This window comes from Pseudophryne corroboree, chromosome 9 (genome assembly GCF_028390025.1).
Source record: "Pseudophryne corroboree isolate aPseCor3 chromosome 9, aPseCor3.hap2, whole genome shotgun sequence".
NCBI classification, from domain to species: Eukaryota; Metazoa; Chordata; class Amphibia; order Anura; family Myobatrachidae; genus Pseudophryne; species Pseudophryne corroboree.
The window spans coordinates 249,400,770-249,411,563 of NC_086452.1; positions in this window are offsets into that span (position 1 = coordinate 249,400,770).

Here is a 10,794-nt window from a genome sequence, read left to right on the forward strand (position 1 = left end):
AGCTACTTATTCAAAATGGTAAAATATGGTGTGTGTGCCCACTTTGCCAGTATATTTCATGCCCAAAACAGCGTTGGGCCAGGCAAAATACAACCACGTCATATGTAAGTGACCACCCTCTGTTGTTTTTGGGGGTCAAATTTTTGGCCCAAGACTAGTTAAGCCTTGCTAAACTACAGCTACTTGTTCAAAATGGTAAAATATGGTGTGTGTGCCCACTTTGCCAGTGTATTTCATGCCCAAAACAGCGTTGGGCCAAGCAAAATACAACTGCGTCATATGTAAGTGACCACCCTCTGTTGATTTCAGGTGTCAGATTTGTGGCCCAAGACTGGTTAACCCTTGCAAAACTACAGCTACTTATTCAAAATGGTAAAATATGGTGTGTGTGCCCACTTTGCCAGTGTATTTCATGCCCAAAACAGCATTGGGCCAGGCAAAATACAAGTGGGTCACATGCAAGTGACCACCCTCTGTTGTTTTTGGGGGTCAAATGTGTGGCCCAAGACTAGTTAACCCTTGAAAAACTACAGCTACTTATTCAAAATGGTAAAATATGGTGTGTGTGCCCACTTTGCCAGTGTATTTCATGCCCAAAACAACGTTGGGCCAAGCAAAATACAAGTGGGTCACATGCAAGTGACCACCCTCTGTTGTTTTTGGGGGTCAAATTTGTGGCCCAAGACTAGTTAACCCTTGCTAAACTACAGCTACTTATTCAAAATGGTAAATTATGGTGTTTGTGCCCACTTTGCCAGTGTATTTCATGCCCAAAACAGCGTTGGGCCAGGAAAAATACAAGTGGGTCACATGCAAGTGACCACTCTCTGTTGTTTTTGGGGGTCAAATGTGTGGCCCAAGACTGATTAACCCTTGCAAAACTACAGCTACTTATTCAAAATGGTAAAATATTGTGTGTGTGCCCACTTTGCCAGTGTACTGTATTTCATGCCCAAAACAGCGTTGGGCCAGGCAAAATACAACTGCGTCATATGTTAGTGACCACCCTCTGTTGTTTTTGGGGGTCAAATTTGTGGCCCAAGACTAGTTAACCCTTGCTAAACTATAGCTACTTATTCAAAATGGCAAAATATGGTGTGTGTGCCCACTTTGCCAGTGTATTTCATGCCCAAAACAGCGTTGGGCCAAGCAAAATACAACTGCGTCATATGTAAGTGACCACCCTCTGTTGATTTCAGGTGTCAGATTTGTGGCCCAAGACTGGTTAACCCTTGCAAAACTACAGCTACTTATTCAAAATGGTAAAATATGGTGTGTGTGCCCACTTTGCCAGTGTATTTCATGCCCAAAACAGCGTTGGGCCAAGCAAAATACAACTGCGTCATATGTAAGTGACCACCCTCTGTTGATTTTAGGTGTCAGATTTGTGGCCCAAGACTGGTTAACCCTTGCAAAACTACAGCTACTTATTCAAAATGGTAAAATATGGTGTGTGTGCCCACTTTGCCAGTGTATTTCATGCCCAAAACAGCGTTGGGCCAGGCAAAATACAACTGCGTCATATGTAAGTTACCACCCCCTGTTGTTTTTGGGGGTCAAATTTGTGGCCCAAGACTGGTTAGCCCTTGCAAAACTACAGCTACTTATTCAAAATGGCAAAATATGGTGTATGTGCCCACTTTGCCAGTGTATTTCATGCCCAAAACAGCGTTGGGCCAAGCAAAATACAACTGCGTCATATGTAAGTGACCACCCTCTGTTGATTTCAGGTGTCAGATTTGTGGCCCAAGACTGGTTAACCCTTGCAAAACTACAGCTACTTATTCAAAATGGTAAAATATGGTGTGTGTGCCCACTTTGCCAGTGTATTTCATGCCCAAAACGGCGTTGGGCCAAGCAAAATACAACTGCGTCATATGTAAGTGACCACCCTCTGTTGATTTCAGGTGTCAGATTTGTGGCCCAAGACTGGTTAACCCTTGCAAAACTACAGCTACTTATTCAAAATGGTAAAATATGGTGTGTGTGCCCACTTTGCCAGTGTATTTCATGCCCAAAACGGCGTTGGGCCAGGCAAAATACAACTGCGTCATATGTAAGTGACCACCCTCTGTTGTTTTTGGGGGTCAAATTTGTGGCCCAAGACTAGTTAACCCTTGCTAAACTACAGCTACTTATTCAAAATGGTAAAATATGGTGTGTGTGCCCACTTTGCCAGTGTATTTCATGCCCAAAACAGCGTTGGGCCAGGCAAAATACAACTGCGTCATATGTAAGTTACCACCCCCTGTTGTTTTTGGGGGTCAAATTTGTGGCCCAAGACTAGTTAACCCTTGCTAAACTACAGCTACTTATTCAAAATGGCAAAATATGGTGTGTGTGCCCACTTTGCCAGTGTATTTCATGCCCAAAACAGCGTTGGGCCAGGCAAAATACAACTGCGTCATATGTAAGTGACCACCCTCTGTTGATTTCAGGTGTCAGATTTGTGGCCCAAGACTGGTTAACCCTTGCAAAACTACAGCTACTTATTCAAAATGGTAAAATATGGTGTGTGTGCCCACTTTGCCAGTATATTTCATGCCCAAAACAGCGTTGGGCCAGGCAAAATACAACCACGTCATATGTAAGTGACCACCCTCTGTTGTTTTTGGGGGTCAAATTTTTGGCCCAAGACTAGTTAACCCTTGCTAAACTACAGCTACTTATTCAAAATGGTAAAATATGGTGTGTGTGCCCACTTTGCCAGTGTATTTCATGCCCAAAACAGCGTTGGGCCAAGCAAAATACAACTGCGTCATATGTAAGTGACCACCCTCTGTTGATTTCAGGTGTCAGATTTGTGGCCCAAGACTGGTTAACCCTTGCAAAACTACAGCTACTTATTCAAAATGGTAAAATATGGTGTGTGTGCCCACTTTGCCAGTGTATTTCATGCCCAAAACAGCGTTGGGCCAGGCAAAATACAAGTGGGTCACATGCAAGTGACCACCCTCTGTTGTTTTTGGGGGTCAAATGTGTGGCCCAAGACTAGTTAACCCTTGAAAAACTACAGCTACTTATTCAAAATGGTAAAATATGGTGTGTGTGCCCACTTTGCCAGTGTATTTCATGCCCAAAACAACGTTGGGCCATGCAAAATACAAGTGGGTCACATGCAAGTGACCACCCTCTGTTGTTTTTGGGGGTCAAATTTGTGGCCCAAGACTAGTTAACCCTTGCTAAACTACAGCTACTTATTCAAAATGGTAAAATATGGTGTGTGTGCCCACTTTGCCAGTGTATTTCATGCCCAAAACAGCGTTGGGCCAGGCAAAATACAAGTGGGTCACATGCAAGTGACCACCCTCTGTTGTTTTTGGGGGTCAAATGTGTGGCCCAAGACTGATTAACCCTTGCAAAACTACAGCTACTTATTCAAAATGGTAAAATATGGTGTGTGTGCCCACTTTGCCAGTGTACTGTATTTCATGCCCAAAACAGCGTTGGGCCAGGCAAAGTACAACTGCGTCATATGTTAGTGACCACCCTCTGTTGTTTTTGGGGGTCAAATTTGTGGCCCAAGACTAGTTAACCCTTGCTAAACTACAGCTACTTATTCAAAATGGCAAAATATGGTGTGTGTGCCCACTTTGCCAGTATATTTCATGCCCAAAACAGCGTTGGGCCAAGCAAAATACAACTGCGTCATATGTAAGTGACCACCCTCTGTTGATTTCAGGTGTCAGATTTGTGGCCCAAGACTGGTTAACCCTTGCAAAACTACAGCTACTTATTCAAAATGGTAAAATATGGTGTGTGTGCCCACTTTGCTAGTATATTTCATGCCCAAAACAGCGTTGGGCCAGGCAAAATACAACTGCGTCATATATAAGTGACCACCCTCTGTTGTTTTTGGGGGTCAAATTTGTGGCCCAAGACTGGTTAACCCTTGCAAAACTACAGCTACTTATTCAAAATGGCAAAATATGGTGTGTGTGCCCACTTTGCCAGTGTATTTCATGCCCAAAACAGCGTTGGGCCAAGCAAAATACAACTGCGTCATATGTAAGTGACCACCCTCTGTTGATTTCAGGTGTCAGATTTGTGGCCCAAGACTGGTTAACCCTTGCAAAACTACAGCTACTTATTCAAAATGGTAAAATATGGTGTGTGTGCCCACTTTGCCAGTATATTTCATGCCCAAAACAGCGTTGGGCCAGGCAAAATACAACTGCGTCATATGTAAGTTACCACCCTCTGTTGTTTTTGGGGGTCAAATTTGTGGCCCAAGACTGGTTAACCCTTGCAAAACTACAGCTACTTATTCAAAATGGCAAAATATGGTGTGTGTGCCCACTTTGCCAGTGTATTTCATGCCCAAAACAGCGTTGGGCCAGGCAAAATACAACTGCGTCATATGTAAGTTACCACCCTCTGTTGTTTTTGGGGGTCAAATTTGTGGCCCAAGACTAGTTAACCCTTGCTAAACTACAGCTACTTATTCAAAATGGCAAAATATGGTGTGTGTGCCCACTTTGCCAGTGTATTTCATGCCCAAAACAGCGTTGGGCCAGGCAAAATACAACTGCGTCATATGTAAGTGACCACCCTCTGTTGATTTCAGGTGTCAGATTTGTGGCCCAAGACTGGTTAACCCTTGCAAAACTACAGCTACTTATTCAAAATGGTAAAATATGGTGTGTGTGCCCACTTTGCCAGTATATTTCATGCCCAAAACAGCGTTGGGCCAGGCAAAATACAACCACGTCATATGTAAGTGACCACCCTCTGTTGTTTTTGGGGGTCAAATTTTTGGCCCAAGACTAGTTAAGCCTTGCTAAACTACAGCTACTTGTTCAAAATGGTAAAATATGGTGTGTGTGCCCACTTTGCCAGTGTATTTCATGCCCAAAACAGCGTTGGGCCAAGCAAAATACAACTGCGTCATATGTAAGTGACCACCCTCTGTTGATTTCAGGTGTCAGATTTGTGGCCCAAGACTGGTTAACCCTTGCAAAACTACAGCTACTTATTCAAAATGGTAAAATATGGTGTGTGTGCCCACTTTGCCAGTGTATTTCATGCCCAAAACAGCATTGGGCCAGGCAAAATACAAGTGGGTCACATGCAAGTGACCACCCTCTGTTGTTTTTGGGGGTCAAATGTGTGGCCCAAGACTAGTTAACCCTTGAAAAACTACAGCTACTTATTCAAAATGGTAAAATATGGTGTGTGTGCCCACTTTGCCAGTGTATTTCATGCCCAAAACAACGTTGGGCCAAGCAAAATACAAGTGGGTCACATGCAAGTGACCACCCTCTGTTGTTTTTGGGGGTCAAATTTGTGGCCCAAGACTAGTTAACCCTTGCTAAACTACAGCTACTTATTCAAAATGGTAAATTATGGTGTTTGTGCCCACTTTGCCAGTGTATTTCATGCCCAAAACAGCGTTGGGCCAGGAAAAATACAAGTGGGTCACATGCAAGTGACCACTCTCTGTTGTTTTTGGGGGTCAAATGTGTGGCCCAAGACTGATTAACCCTTGCAAAACTACAGCTACTTATTCAAAATGGTAAAATATTGTGTGTGTGCCCACTTTGCCAGTGTACTGTATTTCATGCCCAAAACAGCGTTGGGCCAGGCAAAATACAACTGCGTCATATGTTAGTGACCACCCTCTGTTGTTTTTGGGGGTCAAATTTGTGGCCCAAGACTAGTTAACCCTTGCTAAACTATAGCTACTTATTCAAAATGGCAAAATATGGTGTGTGTGCCCACTTTGCCAGTGTATTTCATGCCCAAAACAGCGTTGGGCCAAGCAAAATACAACTGCGTCATATGTAAGTGACCACCCTCTGTTGATTTCAGGTGTCAGATTTGTGGCCCAAGACTGGTTAACCCTTGCAAAACTACAGCTACTTATTCAAAATGGTAAAATATGGTGTGTGTGCCCACTTTGCCAGTGTATTTCATGCCCAAAACAGCGTTGGGCCAAGCAAAATACAACTGCGTCATATGTAAGTGACCACCCTCTGTTGATTTTAGGTGTCAGATTTGTGGCCCAAGACTGGTTAACCCTTGCAAAACTACAGCTACTTATTCAAAATGGTAAAATATGGTGTGTGTGCCCACTTTGCCAGTGTATTTCATGCCCAAAACAGCGTTGGGCCAGGCAAAATACAACTGCGTCATATGTAAGTGACCACCCTCTGTTGTTTTTGGGGGTCAAATTTGTGACCCAAGACTAGTTAACCCTTGCTAAACTACAGCTACTTATTCAAAATGGCAAAATATGGTGTGTGTGCCCACTTTGCCAGTGTATTTCATGCCCAAAACCGCGTTGGGCCAAGCAAAATACAACTGCGTCATATGTAAGTGACCACCCTCTGTTGATTTCAGGTGTCAGATTTGTGGCCCAAGACAGGATAACCCTTGCAAAACTACAGCTACTTATTCAAAATGGTAAAATATGGTGTGTGTGCCCACTTTGCCAGTGTATTTCATGCCCAAAACAGCGTTGGGCCAGGCAAAATACAAGTGGGTCATATGTAAGGGAACCTACTCTGTTGATTTCAGGTGTCAAATTTATTACCCAAGACTCATTAACCCTTGCAAAACTGAATGATCTGAATAAGAAGCTGGAGTTCGAATAAGAAGTGAGCTTGAAGCTAGAGCTTGAATAAGAAGTGAATAAGAAGCTGGCCGAATAAGAAGCTAACTTCAGCATCGTGGGATCGACCGCATGGAACTGGCCTTGGTGTTCGGTCCCGGAGCCGCGCCGCCGTCCCCCTTACAGAGCCAGAAGCAAGAAGAGGTCCGGGAAAATCGGCGGCAGAAGACATCAGTCTTCACCAAGGTAGCGCACAGCACTGCTGTGCGCCATTGCTCCTCATACACACTTCACACTCCGGTCACTGAGGGTGCAGGGCGCTAGGGGGGGGCGCCCTGAGCAGCAATAAAAACACCTTGGCTGGCAAAAATACCACAATATATAGTAGAGATGAGCGGGTTCGGTTCCTCGGAATCCGAACCCGCCTGAACTTCATGTTTTTTTTCACGGGTCCGAGCGACTCGGATCTTCCCGCCTTGCTCGGTTAACCCGAGCGCGCCCGAACGTCATCATGACGCTGTCGGATTCTCGCGAGGCTCGGATTCTATCGCGAGACTCGGATTCTATATAAGGAGCCGCGCGTCGCCGCCATTTTCACTCGTGCATTGAGATTGATAGGGAGAGGACGTGTCTGGCGTCCTCTCCATTAGAATAGAGATAGATTAGATAGAGAGAGAGAGATTGTGCAGAGTCGCAGACAGAGTTAGTTTACCACAGTCAGTGACCAGTGCAGTTGCTAGTTAACTTTTATTTAATATAATATATCCGTTCACTTCTCTCTGCTATATCCGTTCTCTGCCTGAAAAAAAAAACGATACACAGCACAGTCAGTCACACAGTGTGACTCAGTCTGTGTGCACTCAGCTCAGCCCAGTGTGCTGCACAGTCATCAATGTATAAATTAAAAGCTTATAATTAATTGTGGGGGAGACTGGGGAGCACTGCAGGTTGTTAGCAGGAGCCAGGAGTACAATTATATTAATTAACAGTGCACACTTTTGCTGCAGGAGTGGTGACCAGTGCCTGACCACCAGTATAGTATTGTTGTATACTACTAATATCTCTTTAAATATCAACCAGTCTATATTAGCAGCAGACACAGTACAGTGCGGTAGTTCACGGCTGTGGCTACCTCTGTGTCGGCACACGGCAGGCAGTCCGTCCGACCAGAATTGTATTATTTATTATTATATACCTACCACCTAACCGTGGTTTTTTTTTCATTCTTTATACCGTCATAGTGTCATCCTAATTGTTACGAGTATACTACTATCTCTTTATCAACCAGTGTACAGTGCGGTAGTTCACGGCTGTGGCTACCTCTGTGTCGGCACACGGCAGGCAGTCCGTCCGACCAGAATTGTATTATTTATTATTATATACCTACCACCTAACCGTGGTTTTTTTTTTCATTCTTTATACCGTCATAGTGTCATCCTAATTGTTACGAGTATACTACTATCTCTTTATCAACCAGTGTACAGTGCGGTAGTTCACGGCTGTGGCTACCTCTGTGTCGGCACACGGCAGGCAGTCCGTCCGACCAGAATTGTATTATTTATTATTATATACCTACCACCTAACCGTGGTTTTTTTTTTCATTCTTTATACCGTCATAGTGTCATCCTAATTGTTACGAGTATACTACTATCTCTTTATCAACCAGTGTACAGTGCGGTAGTTCACGGCTGTGGCTACCTCTGTGTCGGCACACGGCAGGCAGTCCGTCCGACCAGAATTGTATTATTTATTATTATATACCTACCACCTAACCGTGGTTTTTTTTTCATTCTTTATACCGTCATAGTGTCATCCTAATTGTTACGAGTATACTACTATCTCTTTATCAACCAGTGTACAGTGCGGTAGTTCACGGCTGTGGCTACCTCTGTGTCGGCACACGGCAGGCAGTCCGTCCGACCAGAATTGTATTATTTATTATTATATACCTACCACCTAACCGTGGTTTTTTTTTTCATTCTTTATACCGTCATAGTGTCATCCTAATTGTTACGAGTATACTACTATCTCTTTATCAACCAGTGTACAGTGCGGTAGTTCACGGCTGTGGCTACCTCTGTGTCGGCACACGGCAGGCAGTCCGTCCGACCAGAATTGTATTATTTATTATTATATACCTACCACCTAACCGTGGTTTTTTTTTCATTCTTTATACCGTCATAGTGTCATCCTAATTGTTACGAGTATACTACTATCTCTTTATCAACCAGTGTACAGTGCGGTAGTTCACGGCTGTGGCTACCTCTGTGTCGGCACACGGCAGGCAGTCCGTCCGACCAGAATTGTATTATTTATTATTATATACCTACCACCTAACCGTGGTTTTTTTTTTCATTCTTTATACCGTCATAGTGTCATCCTAATTGTTACGAGTATACTACTATCTCTTTATCAACCAGTGTACAGTGCGGTAGTTCACGGCTGTGGCTACCTCTGTGTCGGCACACGGCAGGCAGTCCGTCCGACCAGAATTGTATTATTTATTATTATATACCTACCACCTAACCGTGGTTTTTTTTTTCATTCTTTATACCGTCATAGTGTCATCCTAATTGTTACGAGTATACTACTATCTCTTTATCAACCAGTGTACAGTGCGGTAGTTCACGGCTGTGGCTACCTCTGTGTCGGCACACGGCAGGCAGTCCGTCCGACCAGAATTGTATTATTTATTATTATATACCTACCACCTAACCGTGGTTTTTTTTTTCATTCTTTATACCGTCATAGTGTCATCCTAATTGTTACGAGTATACTACTATCTCTTTATCAACCAGTGTACAGTGCGGTAGTTCACGGCTGTGGCTACCTCTGTGTCGGCACACGGCAGGCAGTCCGTCCGACCAGAATTGTATTATTTATTATTATATACCTACCACCTAACCGTGGTTTTTTTTTTCATTCTTTATACCGTCATAGTGTCATCCTAATTGTTACGAGTATACTACTATCTCTTTATCAACCAGTGTACAGTGCGGTAGTTCACGGCTGTGGCTACCTCTGTGTCGGCACACGGCAGGCAGTCCGTCCGACCAGAATTGTATTATTTATTATTATATACCTACCACCTAACCGTGGTTTTTTTTTTCATTCTTTATACCGTCATAGTGTCATCCTAATTGTTACGAGTATACTACTATCTCTTTATCAACCAGTGTACAGTGCGGTAGTTCACGGCTGTGGCTACCTCTGTGTCGGCACACGGCAGGCAGTCCGTCCGACCAGAATTGTATTATTTATTATTATATACCTACCACCTAACCGTGGTTTTTTTTTTCATTCTTTATACCGTCATAGTGTCATCCTAATTGTTACGAGTATACTACTATCTCTTTATCAACCAGTGTACAGTGCGGTAGTTCACGGCTGTGGCTACCTCTGTGTCGGCACACGGCAGGCAGTCCGTCCGACCAGAATTGTATTATTTATTATTATATACCTACCACCTAACCGTGGTTTTTTTTTTCATTCTTTATACCGTCATAGTGTCATCCTAATTGTTACGAGTATACTACTATCTCTTTATCAACCAGTGTACAGTGCGGTAGTTCACGGCTGTGGCTACCTCTGTGTCGGCAGTCGGCAGGCAGTCCGTCCATCCATAATTGTATTATTATTATAATATATACCACCTAACCGTGGTTTTTTTTTCATTCTTTATACCGTCGTCATAGTGTCATACTAGTTGTTACGAGTATACTACTATCTCTTTATCAACCAGTGTACAGTGCGGTAGTTCACGGCTGTGGCTACCTCTGTGTCGGCAGTCGGCAGGCAGTCCGTCCATCCATAATTGTATTATTATTATAATATATACCACCTAACCGTGGTTTTTTTTTCATTCTTTATACCGTCGTCATAGTGTCATACTAGTTGTTACGAGTATACTACTATCTCTTTATCAACCAGTGTACAGTGCGGTAGTTCACGGCTGTGGCTACCTCTGTGTCGGCAGTCGGCAGGCAGTCCGTCCATCCATAATTGTATTATTATTATAATATATACCACCTAACCGTGGTTTTTTTTCCATTCTTTATACCGTCGTCATAGTGTCATACTAGTTGTTACGAGTATACTACTATCTCTTTATCAACCAGTGTACAGTGCGGTAGTTCACGGCTGTGGCTACCTCTGTGTCGGCAGTCGGCAGGCAGTCCGTCCATCCATAATTGTATTATTATTATAATATATACCACCTAACCGTGGTTTTTTTATACCAC